The sequence below is a fragment of the Ctenocephalides felis genome, unplaced genomic scaffold (genome assembly GCF_003426905.1).
Source record: "Ctenocephalides felis isolate EL2017-DRISC unplaced genomic scaffold, ASM342690v1 CF-g0.4_SCAFFOLD_01886, whole genome shotgun sequence".
NCBI classification, from domain to species: domain Eukaryota; kingdom Metazoa; phylum Arthropoda; class Insecta; order Siphonaptera; family Pulicidae; genus Ctenocephalides; species Ctenocephalides felis.
The window spans coordinates 40,233,627-40,253,517 of NW_020538040.1; the positions used below are offsets into that span (position 1 = coordinate 40,233,627).

At 27.4% G+C, this 19,891-nt stretch overlaps 1 pseudogene; it reads right to left on the reverse strand.

Moving 5' to 3' along the window:
- Positions 1–11,178, reverse strand: part of LOC113377191 — a 72,673-nt pseudogene extending 61,495 nt beyond the window's left edge.
- Positions 11,179–19,891: the final 8,713 nt, after the last annotated feature.

The following is a 19,891-nucleotide window of genomic DNA, read 5'->3' on the forward strand; positions in this document are numbered from 1 at the left end:
GAGATGGCTACATATGTGATCAATGCAGGTTATTTTGAAATGTCCGGTACTAGGTGCCACTGTTTGAAATCATATTTTTTGATACCAAAGTTTGCATGATAGTATTAATTATTTTTAGCAAAGATTGCGGTTTTGTTAAGTTAGTTTGATTTCTAACTTTGTAATCTAAATAAATCATAATTTAATAAATATTTCGTAAATTTGATTTATTTATAAATAACCTTAGGTGTCCGCCACTAGGGGACTTCCCCCTAATATAATTTAGCCTTATATCGGAGCTATTATTTTCTAATACTCATTCAAATGATTTGAAAATATTATTACATTATAAAAAATAAGAGATTACACATTGCTGATTTGATAACTTTTAAATAAGAAAATTAATATTTTACAGATAAAATAATTTTGTAAGAAAATTGCAAGAAATGTGTGCCTTTAAAAACATGAAAACATTAACAATTCAAGAAGTGAAATTATGCCATTAAAAATGAAGATAGCATGATAGAATGACAAACTGCTGCTGTAATCAGATCGATTAAACTGAAAACAAAATCCTATGAAAAGAATTTTAAAAAAATGGATGTATTGCATTAATTTTTCTGTAGTAAAAATGTAGTATGATCAATATTCACATGAATCCATTAACAAATCACATTATTAAGTATATATTTGAAAATAATATATATAATATATTTGGGTGGTCTTTAATATGGATATTCTTCGAATATCTTTCTCCCTGGGGCTCAAATGCTTCCAAATTGCTAAAAAAAATTAAAGTTTTAGCTCTAATATTAACTTTAAGATTGTCCGCACTCAAAAGAAAGTTTCTTGGAAACTAACATGGAAAAACTCCATTTGTCTTTTAAAATTTTATAACATAGCGACAAGTGAATCAAAATTTTGAAAATAACATTGTATTTGCTTATATGGTCATAAGTAAAAAATTTACAACAAAAATTTGACATATTTCATAAAATAAGTATTTACACAGGAAAAAGAACAAAGAGATTCTGGTTGGAGTGCGGACCATCTTAAGTTAATAAATATTAAGAGCTAAAACTTTCAGAGATTTACTTTAATCAATTTGAAAGCATTTGAGCCCCTGGATGCAAAGAAATTTGAAAACATATATTTTAAGGACCACCATTATATATATATATATATATATATATATATATATATTCAGACAAAGGTCAAAAACGTTATAAAAATTGTTCCCATATAAGGCTACAAAAATCGCCAACAATAATAATGTTGCCTTTGGAGACATAAATGTGAACGTGCTAATGATGAAAAAAATAAAAGATCACTCATGCTAATATTAAAAACACAAAAGATATTTGTCATTGGATAAAAATGAGAATCTTGATTATGCTGCCAGGGATATATTTAATAATACATTAACAATTAAACGTTCCAGCTGTAATGATGATATACGCAATTTAACAACAATTTCGAAGAAATAATACACATTTAGATGTTTATGTTGGAGACTATTATTTATATAATTGTCCCATTGTCTAACATTAAGTTCTATTCGATAATAAAGATATCGTTTTCAGTGTAATTAAATTGCGACTAAGATGATGCTATGTCTTTTTGCAAATTGTACAAACTTTTCTTTGGCAAAATATATAAATAAAATTAATCAATAAATAAAAATGATAAACAAATATATATATATACATATACTTATATTTATAATATACTCCATATAAATGTTTATCACAATATTTATAGTCTACTCAGTAAATTGATCGTCATTCAACATTCTTTGAATATCGGATTCTCTTAATTATTTGTATTTAAAGTAGAGTATTTCAACAAATTAAATTATAATGTGATATTTGGCATAGTATAATTCTGATTTCGTACTGAAAACCACAATTTTTTACAAATATTGTACGACAATTTAGCAGATGCACATTTGTATAACCTGTGAACAAAGAAATACGGTGCTTGGATCAAAATATAAGGTTGTCAAATATCTCCCTTCCGCCTTTTTGTATTATAAACCAAGAGCAAAAAAGCGGAAGGGAGATATTTGACAACCTAATATTTCAAATTAACTAGAAGAATTAGAATTGTATTAAATTATGATAAAATATGATATTTTTACCATATGATAGAAAGCTCTGATAAATTAATTTTTATTTATAATTATTTATAATTCCAAATGAAATAATTTATAGTTTGTATGTGGTACTACTACTTTAAAAATTAAAAAATTATTTATATTAAAAAATTATTTATAGGTTAAGTTAATTTTTATTAGTTAGTATTAAATATAAGTTTATGTATTTATATCTTAGGATAGTTATACATGTTTATTAAATTGTATAGAAATATGTATGTATAATCTAATATAAATGAAATAAATAAATCTTTAAAAAACTACTATTACAGAATACCAAAATGACGAAAAGCTTTTGAAATGCATAAATTTTGGCATTAGAATATTTGGCAAGTTGGCAAGCAACCAAGAATAATAATGTTTAGAATCATACGATAACAAAGATTAAAAAAATTTAATAAATCTAACTTCAGTAAATACTTTTCAAATTAAAATAGAATCGAATTTGAAAAGAATTATATGAATTATAATAGAATATTTGGCAAGTTGGCAAGCAACCAAGAATAATAATGTTTAGAATCATACGATAACAAAGATTAAAAAAATTTAATAAATCTAACTTCAGTAAATACTTTTCAAATTAAAATAGAATCGAATTTGAAAAGAATTATATGGTGATGTACCAGAATACAAAATTAAAATTATCAATTTCTTTAAACCTCTATAATGGCACCGATTATGTTATCCCTGAGATAGAGTAATCTCAACGATGACGTTATCAAGAATTTATCAAGATTATGTACAAAATTAATTGTAGCAGTAAATAATTTACAGTAATAAAATATAAAATGCAATATCTAACTGAGTTTCTGATAAAATACCACAAATATTAGCAAGTGAACATCCGTTTATGCTGATTAGTCATTACGTAATAAATATTAATATAACCAAATATCAGTGCACACCATTGGATAAATAGTAAAAAGAACAATATTTCAAACGATACAATTTTAAATCAAGTTTTTTAACCTAATAGTGTTCAAACAAAAATTCTAAGTTCATCAACACAAAAATTATTCCGCAAATATGTTACATGAATGAAGAAAACATTTAAATTCACCAAATTATGTTAATAGAATATGTAAATATATTCATTACATCATTAAAAATAACTCAGTAATATGTTATGAATAAAACACTAACACAACTAAAACCGGTTCATCATTTTTTATGAAGATAAGTTTTATAATCTGTGATATATTGGATTACTGTTAATTATTTTATGGCCCATTTTATAAACTCTTTTTAAACTATAAATAAAAATAATTCTAACGGGTGCTATAACATTAAGAATCTTTGCTTCTGTATGTTGGTCAAGTTTGTGAAACTCCTATATCAAATAAATGAGAAGATTTAAAAAAAAGAGGCTACTTCTTACGATGTTTATAATCATTTTAATCAGGTAAGATTAATCAATTAATAATAACAAAAAAAACTAATTAGTAAGTGATATTAGAGTAAAAATACTATAAAACAACATAAAACAGGGGTAGTAAAAGAAATAAAACAATCGCTGGGATGATTTCATTATCTAATACATTTAAAGAATGTAAATTTGTCAAAAACGATTCAACAAAATGCATTTTCAAATTACAAATTTCGTTCAAAAACTTTAGATAAAAATTCCACAATAATGTAACCATTTCAATACAGTATCAGAATCATTTATAAAAATAACTAGATGTGCGTGGCTTCGTGTCTTAAGATACCAAAAATTAAAATCTTTAAAAAACTTTAAAACTTTTATATGTGTTTAATGATAAGTTTTGACCGCCAAAAGGCATTTTTTTACTTATTTATTATTTAATTTTTATTATTATTTGTCAATACAAGTAAAATATTTTTTAATTATTAAAATCGTATCTTTTTAACACGTATCTTCGTAACTACCTGAGCCAAAAACTTATCAGCACATCTCCTTTTCAATAGGAATCGAATATTTTTTGAATCATTCAAATCGGTTAATCCGTGTTCTCGAAATGGTCGATAAAAATTGTATCCGCACATACAAACATATATGCATACATACAAACACGCACACACATTAATTTATTCTAATGCATGCCAAAATGTTTAGAAATCTCAAACGTAAAGATACATAAAACATATCGTTTTCGTTTTTTTGCGATTACTATAGCTTACCCTATGGGAAATTCAAAATCGGCTAAAAAACGGCGATTAAATACTAAATTAAACATTATTACACGAACAACAATTATTCGAAATGGAATTACAAGAATAACAATTATTCTAAATTATTTATTTAGATAATATATTTTAGTTTTAATTTAAAAAAAAATAGACGTTAATCTGTTAGAATAGTTTGCCACACTATAGTTTTGTAAAATATACGATTTCTTATCATATTTTAATTAATTTTTTAATATATACGTACTGAAGATGACATAAAATTTTATGTGAAAACGTCTGCTAATAAAGATTTTCAAAAATTCTTACACATACATGTGTTTTTTCAATTTTAATCGTTAACTCCAAAAAAAATAAAAACAACTACCATACATTACATTTGATATTGCATCAAGCACAAAAAATCACAAGAACACAAGAATTATACAATATTTCGCACTAATTAATAAAAATCTATGTTTTCATATTTACGAATGGGCGTTTCTGTAATATAATTAGGTATTCGACAAAATTAGCATATAATTATTCATTAATATTACACAACATTCACTCAGCTCAAAAAGCATATTACACAATATAAAATCGAATTAATATATTCAAATACGTACTTGTAATCGAATTTCTATCGTATAAAGTCCCAGCTAATGAGCTGATGATATTATATAAACTCCAGTTTCTAAAATTCCCGTCTGACTTTTCAACTTTGGTTTCACTAAATAATTTATACCTCACACAATGATACATATTTATTTATTGTATTTTATTTATTTTTTATTAAAACGACTAATGCTCACTTGCGCGACTATCCAAGATAAACTACAATCAACGTTATTGAGATACGGGTGGTCATATTTTGCGATTAATATAAAAACGACCTTATCTATAAAAATATTTAATGTATCATCGAACAAAATAATTAACACGCCGAAATTTTTAGATAGTGCACACCTATACGTAAAACATTTGTAATTACATTGACATCATTTATCCCGCTATTTAAAAAAATAATAAAAATCCTCTTCTAGTTAACTATCATTTTTTAATGCAATGAAAATAAAACTTATACAGTAACTTAATGCAGTGGTTTCCAACCTTTATTGCACAGCGCCCCCCTGCTCTAATAAAAAATTGTTGTGCCCCCCTTAATTTTCTCAACAGTTTAATTTTATAAATACTCAACTGACATTAACAGACTATAAATTAATATGCAATATTAATTTATGGCCATGCCATAAAAACTAATTATTTTTTGTTTATTTTTCAAAATCGTTCCAAAATTATTGGATTATTTTCAATAATAGTATTCTGGAAACAGATGCCCCCCTGAAGAAGCGCGCCCCACAGGTTGGAAACCGCTGTCTTAATGCTATATGACACTAAAATTCCTTTTCATAGTTTTTTTAAATGGTATTTCGAATAGATTCATATACCTTGAAGCATGCATCTTAGTCAGGTAATCCCCGCATAACACGGTACTTCTACAACACGGTTTAAAGGTTGATACCATCCCTCTTATAACACGTAAATTTAAAGAACGGTTTTCTCTAACCCGGTTTAAGAATTGAGCAAAACCCTAATAATAAGATATATAGTAAAACCTATCAAAATCAAACTTTATTTAATCTAAAATTAATAAAATCGCCGTAAGATAGCTTAATAAATGTTATGAAACTACTGCAAAAGATAATTAATTTTATATTTTTATAATATTATTCGAGCGCCTACGTCCTATCGAAAAAAGGCTTGTCCGAACAATTAGACTTAAACAAAAATCCTTTAAATAAAATGAGCATAAAATTTTTAAACATAACTTTGTATGCGGTAAATATATAAATAGCCTTTCTCTAAAAGCAAGTAATCGCAAATATTTTTTTGCAAAAAATAATGCACGGAAATGGAGCCAGTGCAGAAAACATCTCAGAGGATGAAGATATTTTGCAAAAAAAAGATCATAAAGTGCTATCCAACACTTACTTGTTAATTATGACGAACAAAATCATATAATTCATGTAATGTATATTACTTCTTAAAAAATAAATAAATTTAACAATATTTATTATGAAATCAAGATTTGTAGCAGGTTTTTTTTGAATTATTGGAATGTAACCCTCTTTTTGTACTAGTTCCTTATCCTGTATAACACGGATTCGCATAACACGCTAGTTTTTTAGAACGTATCTACCGTGTTATGCGGGGGTTAGCTGTATCAACAATTTGATTTAAAAAGATAAAGTAACACCTCATGTTGCCACATACCCTTACCCTTATTATATTGACTGAAACTCAAATTTTAAATTTCATTTTTGATTTTGTCAAATTTTAACTTTGAGAATGTTTAGTTGTTCCACGAAGACTGCTGAATCAAAATAAATTTACAAAGCACGATTAGAAAAGAAATATTTTGTGAAAAACGGTCAGTAAAACTTTTAGTTAGTAATTTTTCCCTAGCCTGTTAATAGCCAAAATTATTCAAAGAATGAAATAAATTTAAGAAAATAGTTTACATGTAAAAAAGATATTTCGATTTAGAAAGGCAAAATCAAACATTTCTGAAGCACTTCTGCGATGGAATAACTAATTATAAATGCTTCAAATCAAAATAGTAATTAGTTTAAGTAAAAATTAAATTAAAAAGAGTAACAGATGATGCAGCAAGCATAGATCAAAACAATTTTTATCTCCTATCTGAGTTGAACTCGATACTTGTGCACATCTTAAATTTTACTGTAAGAAAAATTAATTTAATATTATAAGCTAACTTATTCAAATATTCAAAAATAAATATCATTTGCTGGAAATGTGTTATTAGTTCTTGCTCAAAATTAATATAACTTTCACGATTTTTAAATTAACTTAATACAAGATAATATATTCATATTTATATAAAATCTCTATAGACAAGTAACATCTACAACTAAAATAATCAACATGAGACAAAAATTGCGTACAGAAATGAATCAATCACATCAGCATTATCTTCAAGATAATAATAATAATTTTCTTTTCAGTTTGAAATTTAGGACAACCAATTTGTTTCCAACTTTCAAGTTTATCGAGCAATAATGATTATTGAAAAACTTTTATTCAAGAATTTGATGAAACAATTCGACATTAAAAAAATCACTTATAATTTAGACCCAAATAAAAATTTGCTACTTAAAAAAAAAGACAAACAAAAATTAATTAAATATATTTATTTCCATAGCACCAAAAATAAAAATTACTATACTATTTATAATATTATTTTACACATTTTAAATATTGTACACATATATAAATTTAAGTCAAATTTAAATAATCAATATATAATTATAACATGTTTCACAATGTTATTTAATCACATAACTTTTTCAAAAATTACTAAAAATTAGCAATAAACTTTAATCACAATAAACAGTACTTTGAAATATTTGTGGTGCAACCTGTGCCACAACAAATTCAATATTGTCATCCATCATAACAATAGGCATAGTCTGAATATCAGACAATTTGGGCTGGTCGAAAGTACTTTGATCGATCAATTCCTGTACAAGATCCTCATTTTCAAAGTTACTCTGTACTTCTTTATTTGATTTTGTTACATCAAGTTTACAACTTTCTTTTTTGTCTAACTTCGTAAACTTTATATTTGAAAATTGCTTTTTTATAAAATGCCTGAATGTTGAATAGCCCATCAACTTTGTACCGGGATTATTTGCTTTACCATGTTCTAAATAATGGTCATAAATATTCTTTCGGGTATCTCCTTGGATTATAAGTGTTCGATATGAGTAATCCTTTACATGAAAATTAGATTCAATATAGGATTTTATAAATTTCGTAGCATATTGATAAGTTTCTAAATTAAATGAATTGTAAGGCTTTTTCCCGATGTTACCATGTACTCTAGGAATGACACCATGGGTCATAACATGTTTTCGTATCCTTTTTAATTGATAATGGGTTACATTTTCTAAATATAAGAATGCATCTAAACAAACTTTTCTCCCTTGATAAACATATGAAGCTCTCAGTCTTCGACGTTCCTTATGTCTACTTGTTTCAGTAGGATCACAAATGCTTGCCATTGTAACACCCATCAAATACATATCATGTTCACTCTTCGATAATTCTGCAATATTCAGTCTGTGCTTATAAACAGCTTCTGTTTTTAACCCTCGATAACAACTTATATTGCAATCACAGCCTTGATTTAGCCTAGCTTTAACTTCAATCATACCTTGTTCAAATTTATCACTGTTTTGGTTAGTTGCCCTATTTTTACACTTAGCTTGTGTTTTCTTCTCATTAGTTGACTTTAACGTTACATTAGATTCAAATACTAAGTTATCTATATGTTGCATATTTGGAGATATTTGGTTTATCCATGCCACCTATAAAGTAACAGTAAATATGATATCGATAGAAATATAATTTATAAATAAGTGATAATGATTTGCTCATGTAATATGCTAATTCAACCTTTGTATAGAAACTTTGTCATATCAACAAGGAAATATAATTGAGCTAAAATTAGTTGAAAGTGATTACATTGCCTAGATACATTACTAGATAATCACTATTATTTAGTAATGCAAAAATTTTTATTTTTAAATATTCTGTTTGTGTTTTTTAACCCGCAAGATATTTAAAAACAATCACAATTTGAGCAAAAATACTTTAAATAAGAAAAAAACATTTTTTTCTATTATCAGTTATAATTTGGTATTTCAATACTAAGAATTATACATAAAATCATGTGTGAATCTAACAAAACTGAATGTTTATAAACAATAAACAATATTATTGTTTTATTTTAAACTATAACGAATGAATATATGAGTAATCATATTATGAATTTTGATCATAGATATGATCACTATTAATCATAGTAATCAATAAACTTGAAAAATATATAACAAAAAGATTGAAATTACATAAATATAGCTGATGTCTGAAAAATTTAGTGTGTCACATCTTGTTTCGGCTGTTTAACTAAGGTAACTAACATTGATACTTTGTTATGAATTATCAGTGGAGCATAGTCAAATATAAGAATTGTCTCCATATACAAAGTTTGAGCCAGCATTATACATTATAAGACAATCATTTTCTACAAATATACTTTAAATCATATTTACATGATCGTTGAACTGGTTAACTTGAGATTCACTCGATGATTCATTATATAAAGAGCCTATATGATCCTTTGCATTCCAATTAATGTTTTTATTGTCATCCAAGTGTTGTACAATTTTTTGAATCGACTGGTCTTGATTAATTTGTTCTGAATGTATCACTAATATTTCATTGTCTAGAGGAGGGTCCATCACATTGAAATCATCCATTTTTAAATGTTTTATTAACAATTTTAGAACTTTTGTAAAAACACATTTGAATCAAACTGTAGTGAAATAATACTGATAGTTGTCACATACCATTAATTTAACTTTTTAAATAAATAATAGAAATAAAAAATCTTGCATTATAGTAGAATTGATACACCATGCAATGTTTTTGTGTTGATGATATTTATGCTTATTAATTGATTCTAATTAAAAGCAGTATAATAAATTATTTTAGCACAACCGTAATTTCAAATATAAGAAATAATATCACAATTTAAAACATTTTTTGACATTTAGGTGAAGCAAAACGTCAAGTAAAGTTAGTACCAAGTTTAGTCGACGCAGCAGCACCTGTATTAAACGCCAATGCATCAAAATATTGATAAAAGATTATATTGTAAATGTTTATATATATATGAAAACAAAATGTTTATAGAAACGGCATTGTATGAAGATGATACTTTAAATAATTAGTCATTCAAATTAAATCATCCACTTCCAAGGATGAATTACGGTGACATTTTGATAACATTCTAGGAACCGGGATAGCAAAATTTAGTGACATGATTTTCCTCATTTTTTTTTGATAATATTTTTGGTTACCATTACATCAATGTACGAAAAAATAGTTGTAAGTTGAAATCAATAATAAATTATTATTGATGTACTAGAGCACAGAAACATGCTACAGGGTACAATAACACCCCACACGTTTACCCCAAAGCCCTTAAAAGTTACCTAGCTTTTCTTTACAGTACTCCACCACTAAAAAAGTGAAGTTGTCACACTAATAATTTTGTAATAATTTACAATATATATATAATAATAAATTATTATTGATGTACTAGATAACAGAAACATGCTACAGGGTACAAAAATCCCCCACACGTTTACCCCGAAGCCCTTAAAAGTTACCTAGCTTTTCTTTACAGTACACTCCACCAGTACAAAAGTGAAGTTGTCACACGAATAATTTTGTAATGATTTACAAATAAAAATAAAAATCTAAAATAACAAAACGATGATAGTAGGTTGTCAAATATCTCCCTTCCGCTTTTTTGCTATTGGTTTATAATACAAAAAGGCGGAAGGGAGATATTTGACAACCTAATATATAAATAAATGACTGTGGCTTTACAATTAGTATTACAATTTTTGTTATTACAATTTTTGTAATATATCGTTTATCCCTTACCTGAGGCAACATCCGAATGTGAATATCCACTCCTCGATTTGACAACAATGGAATTTGTCCAATCAGCCCTTTCTTCCATAGCCTTCGAAGCACTTCTTTTAAACTGATCTAAAAAACTATCAATTTGAAACTCTATCGTATTGGGTGACCTAGCCATCATTATATTAGAAACTTCACAAAAACATTTTTCACAAACACTTCACACTGAACAGAAAAGTCATAGTGCATTATAAAAGCGAATAGTTTTGTTTAATGCCTATTGTGAAAATTATTATTATTATTACCATGCGTCCCGTTTGCGTTTGACATTTTTCTCGATGTTAGCGGCAATCGGCAAAACAAACATTGCGCAAACACGGACTTCATTCATCTGCCAGTTTGCGACGACACTACACTAAAACCGTACGCCCTTCTCTCGCCACTCGCTACCATTGTGCGAACAGTTCTTACCGTTTTCCCACACTATAATGCTCTAATGGTAATGTATTGATGCATAGTCAGGGACCGATTTTCAATTCTACTATCACATCATATTTTAAACAAATAATATAATCATTATTTTATATCAAACTATCACTAATTTTAGTTTATTCAAACTTTGATTGATCAATTCTCTTTTTTAGTTCTCACGATCAGTGAGAGTATCTAACGGAAATATTTGTTGTATATAGTGAAAATAATAAACCGTTGAATTTTTTTTTTAATTTTTAACTGCAATTTTGTTTTTTTTTAATAATTTCTTGTCATCAATATTATATTCCTGTTACTATATTAAAATTTTATTATCACTTTTTTATTGTTATACAATAATTTTAACACCTAACCAAACAGGATTACAAGTACAATTTTACGAATGGAAAATAGAATAAAGATACAATATTTTCTGATCAAAGTTAGTATTGACAGAATTTAATATATAATGAACTTCTAGGTGTTTTTTATAATATATGAAAAACTAGTGGTGCATGGCTTTTTTTCTTTTTTATTTAAAATATAAATTTTATACATCTCAGATGAACGTAAGTGTCTGATATGAGAGATCGTACAAAATATCTATACAATAGTATTATTTTATACATGTCATTATTATATGTATTAATATGGTCAATATAAACATTTTATATCATTTATTCTATAATTCAATCATACATATATTCATTTTTACATTCATACTTTGGTCTAATTTATTTATCTATCTTTATAATATTCTTTAATTCAATTTTAAATTTATTTTCTTCTTTGGTCATCTTTATCTCTTTCGAAAGCCCATTAAGACTTCGTGCCTTAAGGCAAATTGCTGAAAATACCCATAACGTAATTTAAAATTTTTAAAAGTTAAAAAATAAATAATTATATTTTTTTGAAAATTTTGCAATTTTTTAAAGTTTTTGATACCCATTCATGGCGCTTGTTCCAGTCTATCAAGCATCTGATTTTCGTCCGCCAAATGGCATTTTTTTAACTTTTTTGGTCTAGGTCTCCGAAACCGTTACACCTGCCTTTGAAAAATTTAATCAATTCTTTGTTACGCCAATACAGGTAGAATGTATATTGAATCATTCAAATCAAATGCTCCGTCCTCCCACCAACTTAATTGCCATTTTCTGCACTCTTTGCTTCCTGAACGACCGGACTCGTCTTTGCCAAAATAAATCAGCATATCTCCCTATGAATAGAAATTGAATGTTTTTTTGGTAATTCAAATCGGTTAATTGGTGCTCCCGAAAACGTCAACGAAAAATTGTATCCTTACATACATACACACAAACACATCATTTTTTTTTATTTTGGGATATTTTAAACCTTTAAAACGTAAAGATTTGCAAAAATTTTTGTTTCTATTTTTGGACGATTATTATAACTCATTCTACGGGAATTTAATAAATTTTAATGCATTACAATTTATTATATAATTTGATGATTGTATAATTGATAGTACAATTATTGATTGTACAATTGATATTAATAGATAGATGTGCATTAGCTTACTATAAATTTGGTGTTTCTTTTTAACCCTCCGTCGGGCGCAGTCCCGTTACGCACACGTTCGGGCGCAGTGTATCCGACAGCAACGGTTTTTAAGTATATCCTCAGGAGGCTCCTTATTTTATAAACATGTTAATTTTTTGTTTAATTATATTTCAGAATGTATACTTTTTGAATAAATAGAAAAAAAAAGAATTCAATAATATTTTATTATAAAATGTAGAAAAATATAAACCTGTGTATATATGCACAAATTATTTACACTCACTTTTCTTTATTGAAATACACAGTCTCTAACTTTTTTTTCATTTGTCACTTTATAAAAAATAAGTAATATAATAATGATAGTTTAATGTGTATAGTTAAATATTATCATTTATTGAAGCATTTCAACAAGCACTGCATAGAAAGATCGCATGTTGGAAACACAGTGCTTTTCGACATTTAGCACAACAAAATCTTGAAAGCCGTCTAATATTAGCTTCTAATGTACACGGTTCACATCGCCGTTTTTTTGGTGGCTCTTCTTGTTTTTGTGAGCCATTTTCCTGTGAATTTGGTCTGAATCTTTTGAGCCCTGCCTGCAAAGTGAACAGTATCCCACTCGTGATTTCACTTCTTCTTGTTAGCTGTCCAAGAACAAGTTCATGCGATAATTGTCTCAAAAATATCTTCTTTGGAGATCTTTCTTACCATTCCCATGACTCCAACATTCTATAGGCGTTGCAGCATTTTTTGCGTTTCCTATAACACCTGGTAAATGTCTTAATAAGTTCTGGGATTTTGTTCGAGTCCTATTAGAGGGAGGTTTGCTACACCATTTTGTAGATTTATCTCTACTCATAAAATATTTAGCATTATTGTTCAAATTTATTTCTTCCTCACTCTCATCCTGTTCGTCCTCTTGTTCTGTCTCAGAATCGACTTCGCGACTCTCTAGATGGTCTTCGTCACTTCCACTTTCATCACCTAAATCGTCAAGAAGATTATTTTCATCAGCATCATCATTCAGCATTCTTAGAATATCTTCTGCATGAGCTGGCTTTTCTAAATTATATAATTTTTTACCACTCGCCATATTTACTAGCCTATAAAATGTATGGACTCAAGTTAGTAACACATTCGGGCGCAGTGAATCTCGTAGATACTTTCAAAAAATTGCAATTAAATGAAAAGTATTGAGATATATATTCAAAAATACGTAAAAAAATACAGAAAAAGAATACTTACATTCACAAAAAATTGCAATATTCGTACGTTTCAAAATGTTGCACGTTCGGGCGCAGTGTATTTCTAGGATCAAAATACCGATTGCCACTATATGTGAAGGTCAAACACAAAATGATAAAGACGCATAAATAAAACATATAAAATTAGGAGGCTATTGAAGAGTGGAGGTTTCTATAACATTCAACCAAGGCGCAGCATGAAAAATTATTGGCTCTGTATCTGTCAGATCGGCTGCGCCCGACGAAGGGTTAAATACCATGATTTAATATTTTTTAAATAAAAAACTAATATTTATTTTATGTTGTTTTATCAAATATTAAAAATAAATTAAAATTAAATTATATTAATTATTGCATTAATATGATATCAATGATGATCATGTGCAACGATTATTACTAAGTTTTGTGTTCATTTATATTATTGTAAAGTGTTTTTATTTGAAAAAAAAAACTGTGATAAAATATTGTTTTAATCCTTTCGTAAACAAATTTTATTTTAGATTATTATCACGCTAAATAAGCAATTTTTTTGTGTTTTACATTTTCAGTATTATGTATTATCTATTAATATAGTAATAATGCGTAAATAATATGCATTCAAAATTTTTATTTGATTAATATTTAAAATATATTTTATTTGTGTAATTAAACTGTATAATAATTTCATTAGCTTGAAATAATAATTTGAATTTTTCTCATACATTACTGATCTTTTGTCTTATTTTTTCAATGACATAAATATTATTTTAAAAAAAAGTATTATTTTTTGGTCGAAAAAATCAAGTATTTTTCCCAATACGAACATGGATTATGAAATATGACAGTATCGCCAATAAAGTTCAAATATATTTTGCATTATAATTATATTATTTCAAAATATATTATATAATTATTTACTACACGGCATCTAAATAGATTATAACTACCTGCCAATATTATTATTATAATTCATTATAATAATAATTAGTCAACAGCAATCAGAACCGCCAAAAATATAAAAGCTTAAAAATATATTTTGTTATAAATCTGCACATTCTACTTTATATTACTATATAATAAATATAAAATTCATTCCTATTATAACAATAATATATGTATTCTCAATTTCTAAATATATCAGTTAACCACGCTGTAATCAAAATCTTGTAATTTGACCATGTCGTTTCGGATTTCCTTTTTTTTAAATAATAATTTAATATATTATAATTAAATAATAATTACTAATTACGGCCGATTGTATTTTCTGAATTCATGTGAAAGATTATGCAATTCTGTTTTTTATGTGCATGTGACATGTATTTACGTGTTGCGAATGATTAAGGAAATACACGATCGCTACCTCGCAATCAAACGCTTAGAAACTACGCAGATATTGTATGAGGAAAATAGTTTATTTTTGTTATTTTTAAACAGCAATCAGAAACTAATAGTTCTATAAGATGTTTTGCTGATTTTGACTAGTCTGTTTGGTAGATGGCAACCCAAAGAGTTGTCACATCTCTGTATGATATATTATTATTACAATCTTTTTAATGCCGGGTGAGGGCTATTTTTACTTGGAAACATAATGCTATCTATATTTTCAAGTGAAAATCGTTGTAACTGCTGCCTGAAAACAGGCTGCTCGAAGTTCCGTCGCTCTTAACCGCTTCCTTACGGACGAGCCCACAAAACTAGTAAATTTTTGTAGTTTTTCAATTTTGATAAATTTTAGTATAACTTTTTTCAATTTTAATTACTCATATAAATGATAATTTAAGTATACATCAATTATAAATAAATATATTGAGTTTAACTCAGCTCACCAACCTGCCCTAAGGCAGTACTACCAATTTTATGCATATATGTGCTAATTAAAAAAATAATGGGATTATGTCTAATATATCCAATAGATTATTCAAGTGATGAAACTACCAAATTAAAAAATATATATAGAATACCGCAATAAATATAATTTTTTAGAATAATTCAAATCGGATTCTCATTTCTCTCAAAAACTGCCATTTTTTGTACAATTAGCTCTGTATCTTCTAAATGGCTGGACTTGCCTTTGCCAAAAACTAATCACCACTTCTCCCAATCATTACAAATTGAATGTTTTTTAGATGAATCAAATCGGATGATCCTTTCACTTAAAAACTCGATTTCTATCTTCTGCACTCTTTGCTCTTTATCTCCGTAACGGCTGGACCTGCCTTTGCCAAAAACTATTCAGGACATCTTCCTATCAATGGGAATCGAATGTTTTTTGAACCATTCAAATCGGTTGATCCGTGCGCCCAAAAACGTGAACAAATAATGCAGACACACAAAACACACACACATCCATTTTTTCTGAGAAACGTGGAGAAATACAAAAGTTTCCATTTTCGATAGTCGATCCATTACTATAACTACCCTACGGGAAGTTAATGAAAAAAATATGCCAAAATAGATAAAGTAGAAGTAGTTGCACCAATTTTGTATTTACTGACCTATTGATAGACATACTACATATTTATCATATTTACGTTACGAAATGTAATTTGAAAATAGCATGTGTTTCTATTATAATAAAAAGTATCTCACGAAGAATCAAAATGAAATATTTTCATGGTTGGCAGACGCTAGAAATGAAGTGCCCAGCATCGACTTGTACCGAATTAAAAACAATTGAATACACATAAATATTTTTATAATTTGAAATATATCTATGTAAATATATCACATTATATATGCATATTAAGATAATAACAAAATGCATTATGGTAATTCGTGGAAATTCAATATTTAAACATTTGGTTATTGTTCATCGCTACTTATGAAATAAATTATTACAGATAATGATTTTAAAATCATATACCTTATACATAAAATATTTTATTAATAGCTCATAGAACTTGATAGCCCTATGAAATTGTAATGATGACTTCTTAATAAGATGTTTTTTTAGAGGGCATTCGAATGGTTGATGATTTAAATCTCTATTTGACGATAAGAATTTCTCAAATAGTAATGAATATCTTATGATTGAACACAAACTTTAACAAGCAAAATTTTCCCAAAATGTAATATTATAAAAAATTAAAAAAATCTATCCTTCAGTACATTTCAACTACTGTTAAATCTTTGTGAAACTAATTTTGAATTCAAACTGATTAAACAATTTAATTCAATTAGCAACAATCAAACATGCAATCCAAAAATTTAAACTGATATTGATACTGAGTCAGCTGCGGTCTGTGATAGAAACGTGGATTGGTAGCTACTACTTTCTCGGTTCGATGCGAACCATGATAAGCTTGATATCAAGCAGTATAACATCAGATTTATTTGGAATTATGGATCTCAAGTGAAAATAGCCTCTAGGAGACATTGCTGTAACAAATATGTCCATCAGTATTAGATATACAATATGTATCTAAAGTAATCTAGACAGAAAAGAGATGTGTTAACTGCAGGATTGTCTTTTAGAAAAATACTAAGGTAAAGAATGCACAACAAAAACAACTTATGAAATACGTAGTTCTGATTTTTGTTGAAATATATATTTCAACCCTGCAGACACAACTCAAAAATTTTCAGATGTCACTTTTTGTGCGCGTAATATTCCAATTAGATCCAATTGATCTAGATTGGACGGGTTAAATTTATAACATTAAATTAAATGAAAATATAGAAAAATTACATTTGTCAAAATAGGTGTGAGATTTGAGAGTTTTTTATGCTATGAAGTATAAATTGCACTGAATTAAGTTGAAAAGATACAAAAAATTTACCGAATGTGTTCAAGTAATTAGTTTTGATCTAACATAGAAATTTGCATTTAATTCAAAATTTTAAGTTTTTTATTTCTACTTTACTGCACAATTTTTCTTTTTGACTTGAACTTCAACTCGATTTAGGGAAGAATAGTATGAAAGATTTCCCATTGCCATATCAGACCGCAGTACCCAAAATTGGCTATTTTCAATTGGAAACATATTTTTCATTTATATTTAATTAATTAATTAATTTATAGTACTCGCAAAAATATGATTTTTTTTCTTATACCTTTACATTTCAAAAGTTTCTGAACATTGTGCATACCTTGAAAAAATGATGTATGTATGTATGTATGTATTCGGATACAAATTTTTGTTAGCGATTTTGAGAACACGAATTAAGCGATTTGAATGATTCAAAAACATTCTATTCTTATTGATGGGGAAAGGAACTAATGAGTTTTTGGCAAAGGCAGATCCAGCCGTTTCGAATATACAGGACAAAAAGTACAAAACGTGGTAGTTTAATTTTGGAGAGAATGGAGGGTCCGATTTGAATAATTCAAAAACCATTTCACTTGTATTCACGGAGTGAAAAATCGATTGAATTTTTAAGAAGGCAGGCTTAGCGGTTTCGGAAATCCAATGAAAATAAGTTAAAAACGCAATTTGGCGTTCAAAAATGATCATTAGGCATATGCATATCAAATTATCAGATATTTATATGAAGATATAGATATTAATCATAAAGCCTAGTGCAGAGGCCCGAATCGACTTGACTGTAATTCCTACGATCCGTCCCTGTGATCGCATTCGCAGCCTCCGCTTTCCGACCTCATCCCCCACTCGCGAAGACTTCGCGGTAGGATAGAAATGAATTACAAATTGACTTTTGATTATATGCATAATATAATGTAGAATTCCAAACGGTACAAGACTATACGAAATAAATAAATGCGAACATTTTATGTGGAACCGGTCGACCTGCGAATCATAAAATTATAAAATAGTTGCCGCTCATATGTGTGCGTTAATAACGTAATGCATTATACAATAATCAAATAGTTCAATGAATTATTTATCATAATTTAATTCGCTATTATTACATAGTGTTTTACATTAAAAGATTGTTTGCATGCTGCTTTGTTATTGTAAATTAACATTTAATTATTTATATTAAAATATTTATGATTAATAGGTTGTTAAATTTTAATTTGCCACTTGAATAAAAATCACTTTAAATGAATGCATCGACTTGTGTAGAATCCTTTACCTTAAGCCCTTAATACTATTTTAATTTTTTTTCATAAATGTTTATTGGCCTCCGCTTTACAGCAGTTTTAACCACCAACATTATTCTTCATCATATTTTATACAATTCTTACATATATATTTCTTATACATTCATCATATATATACTATCTCTTCTTATATCCTTATATTGCATTCAATTTTCTTTCTTCAATTCATTCAATTTTCATTCTTCTTCTTGCTTCTCAATATGTTCTTCTCATCTTCTAAACTAAACTTCTTTTTTTCTTCTTACATCTAATACAATTTTTTTCTTGTATTCTACAAATTAACAATTCTTAATTCTTATGATTCTTAATTCCTCCAGCGTGTGAGTCGAGAACGCTACTGAGTGAACTATTCCCGCCACTTAATATAGTTTATTTATGTATAATAAAATTGCGCATTAATACCAAGTACCGGCAATATAAATATACTTTCAATAACCGCACTTTTTAACTTCCAAAAAAAGAAGTATGTTTTTAACATAAAATCCTATTGCTAATTTTATGTTTTTTCGATTCTATCGCTTGACACCAAAATTGTTAAAAGTATGTGTCTGTATGAGCAAATCTATGTATGTGTAAATAGTCCAAAATTTAATCTCTCGTCGACATTTCCTGAAAAACGGCTGCAACGATTTTAAAATTTTTAAATCCGTTTGATGAAATCGGATAAAGTGCCGCGCAGATTAGTTTCGCGCGACCGAGTCGTTTCATTATTAGAATGGTCAGAAAAATGCAAAAAAAATCATACACATTTTTGCCAAAAATCCTGAATTCATTGTGAAAATTCTAAAAAGTTGTATATCTGATTTGGCGATTTTGATGAAACATTTT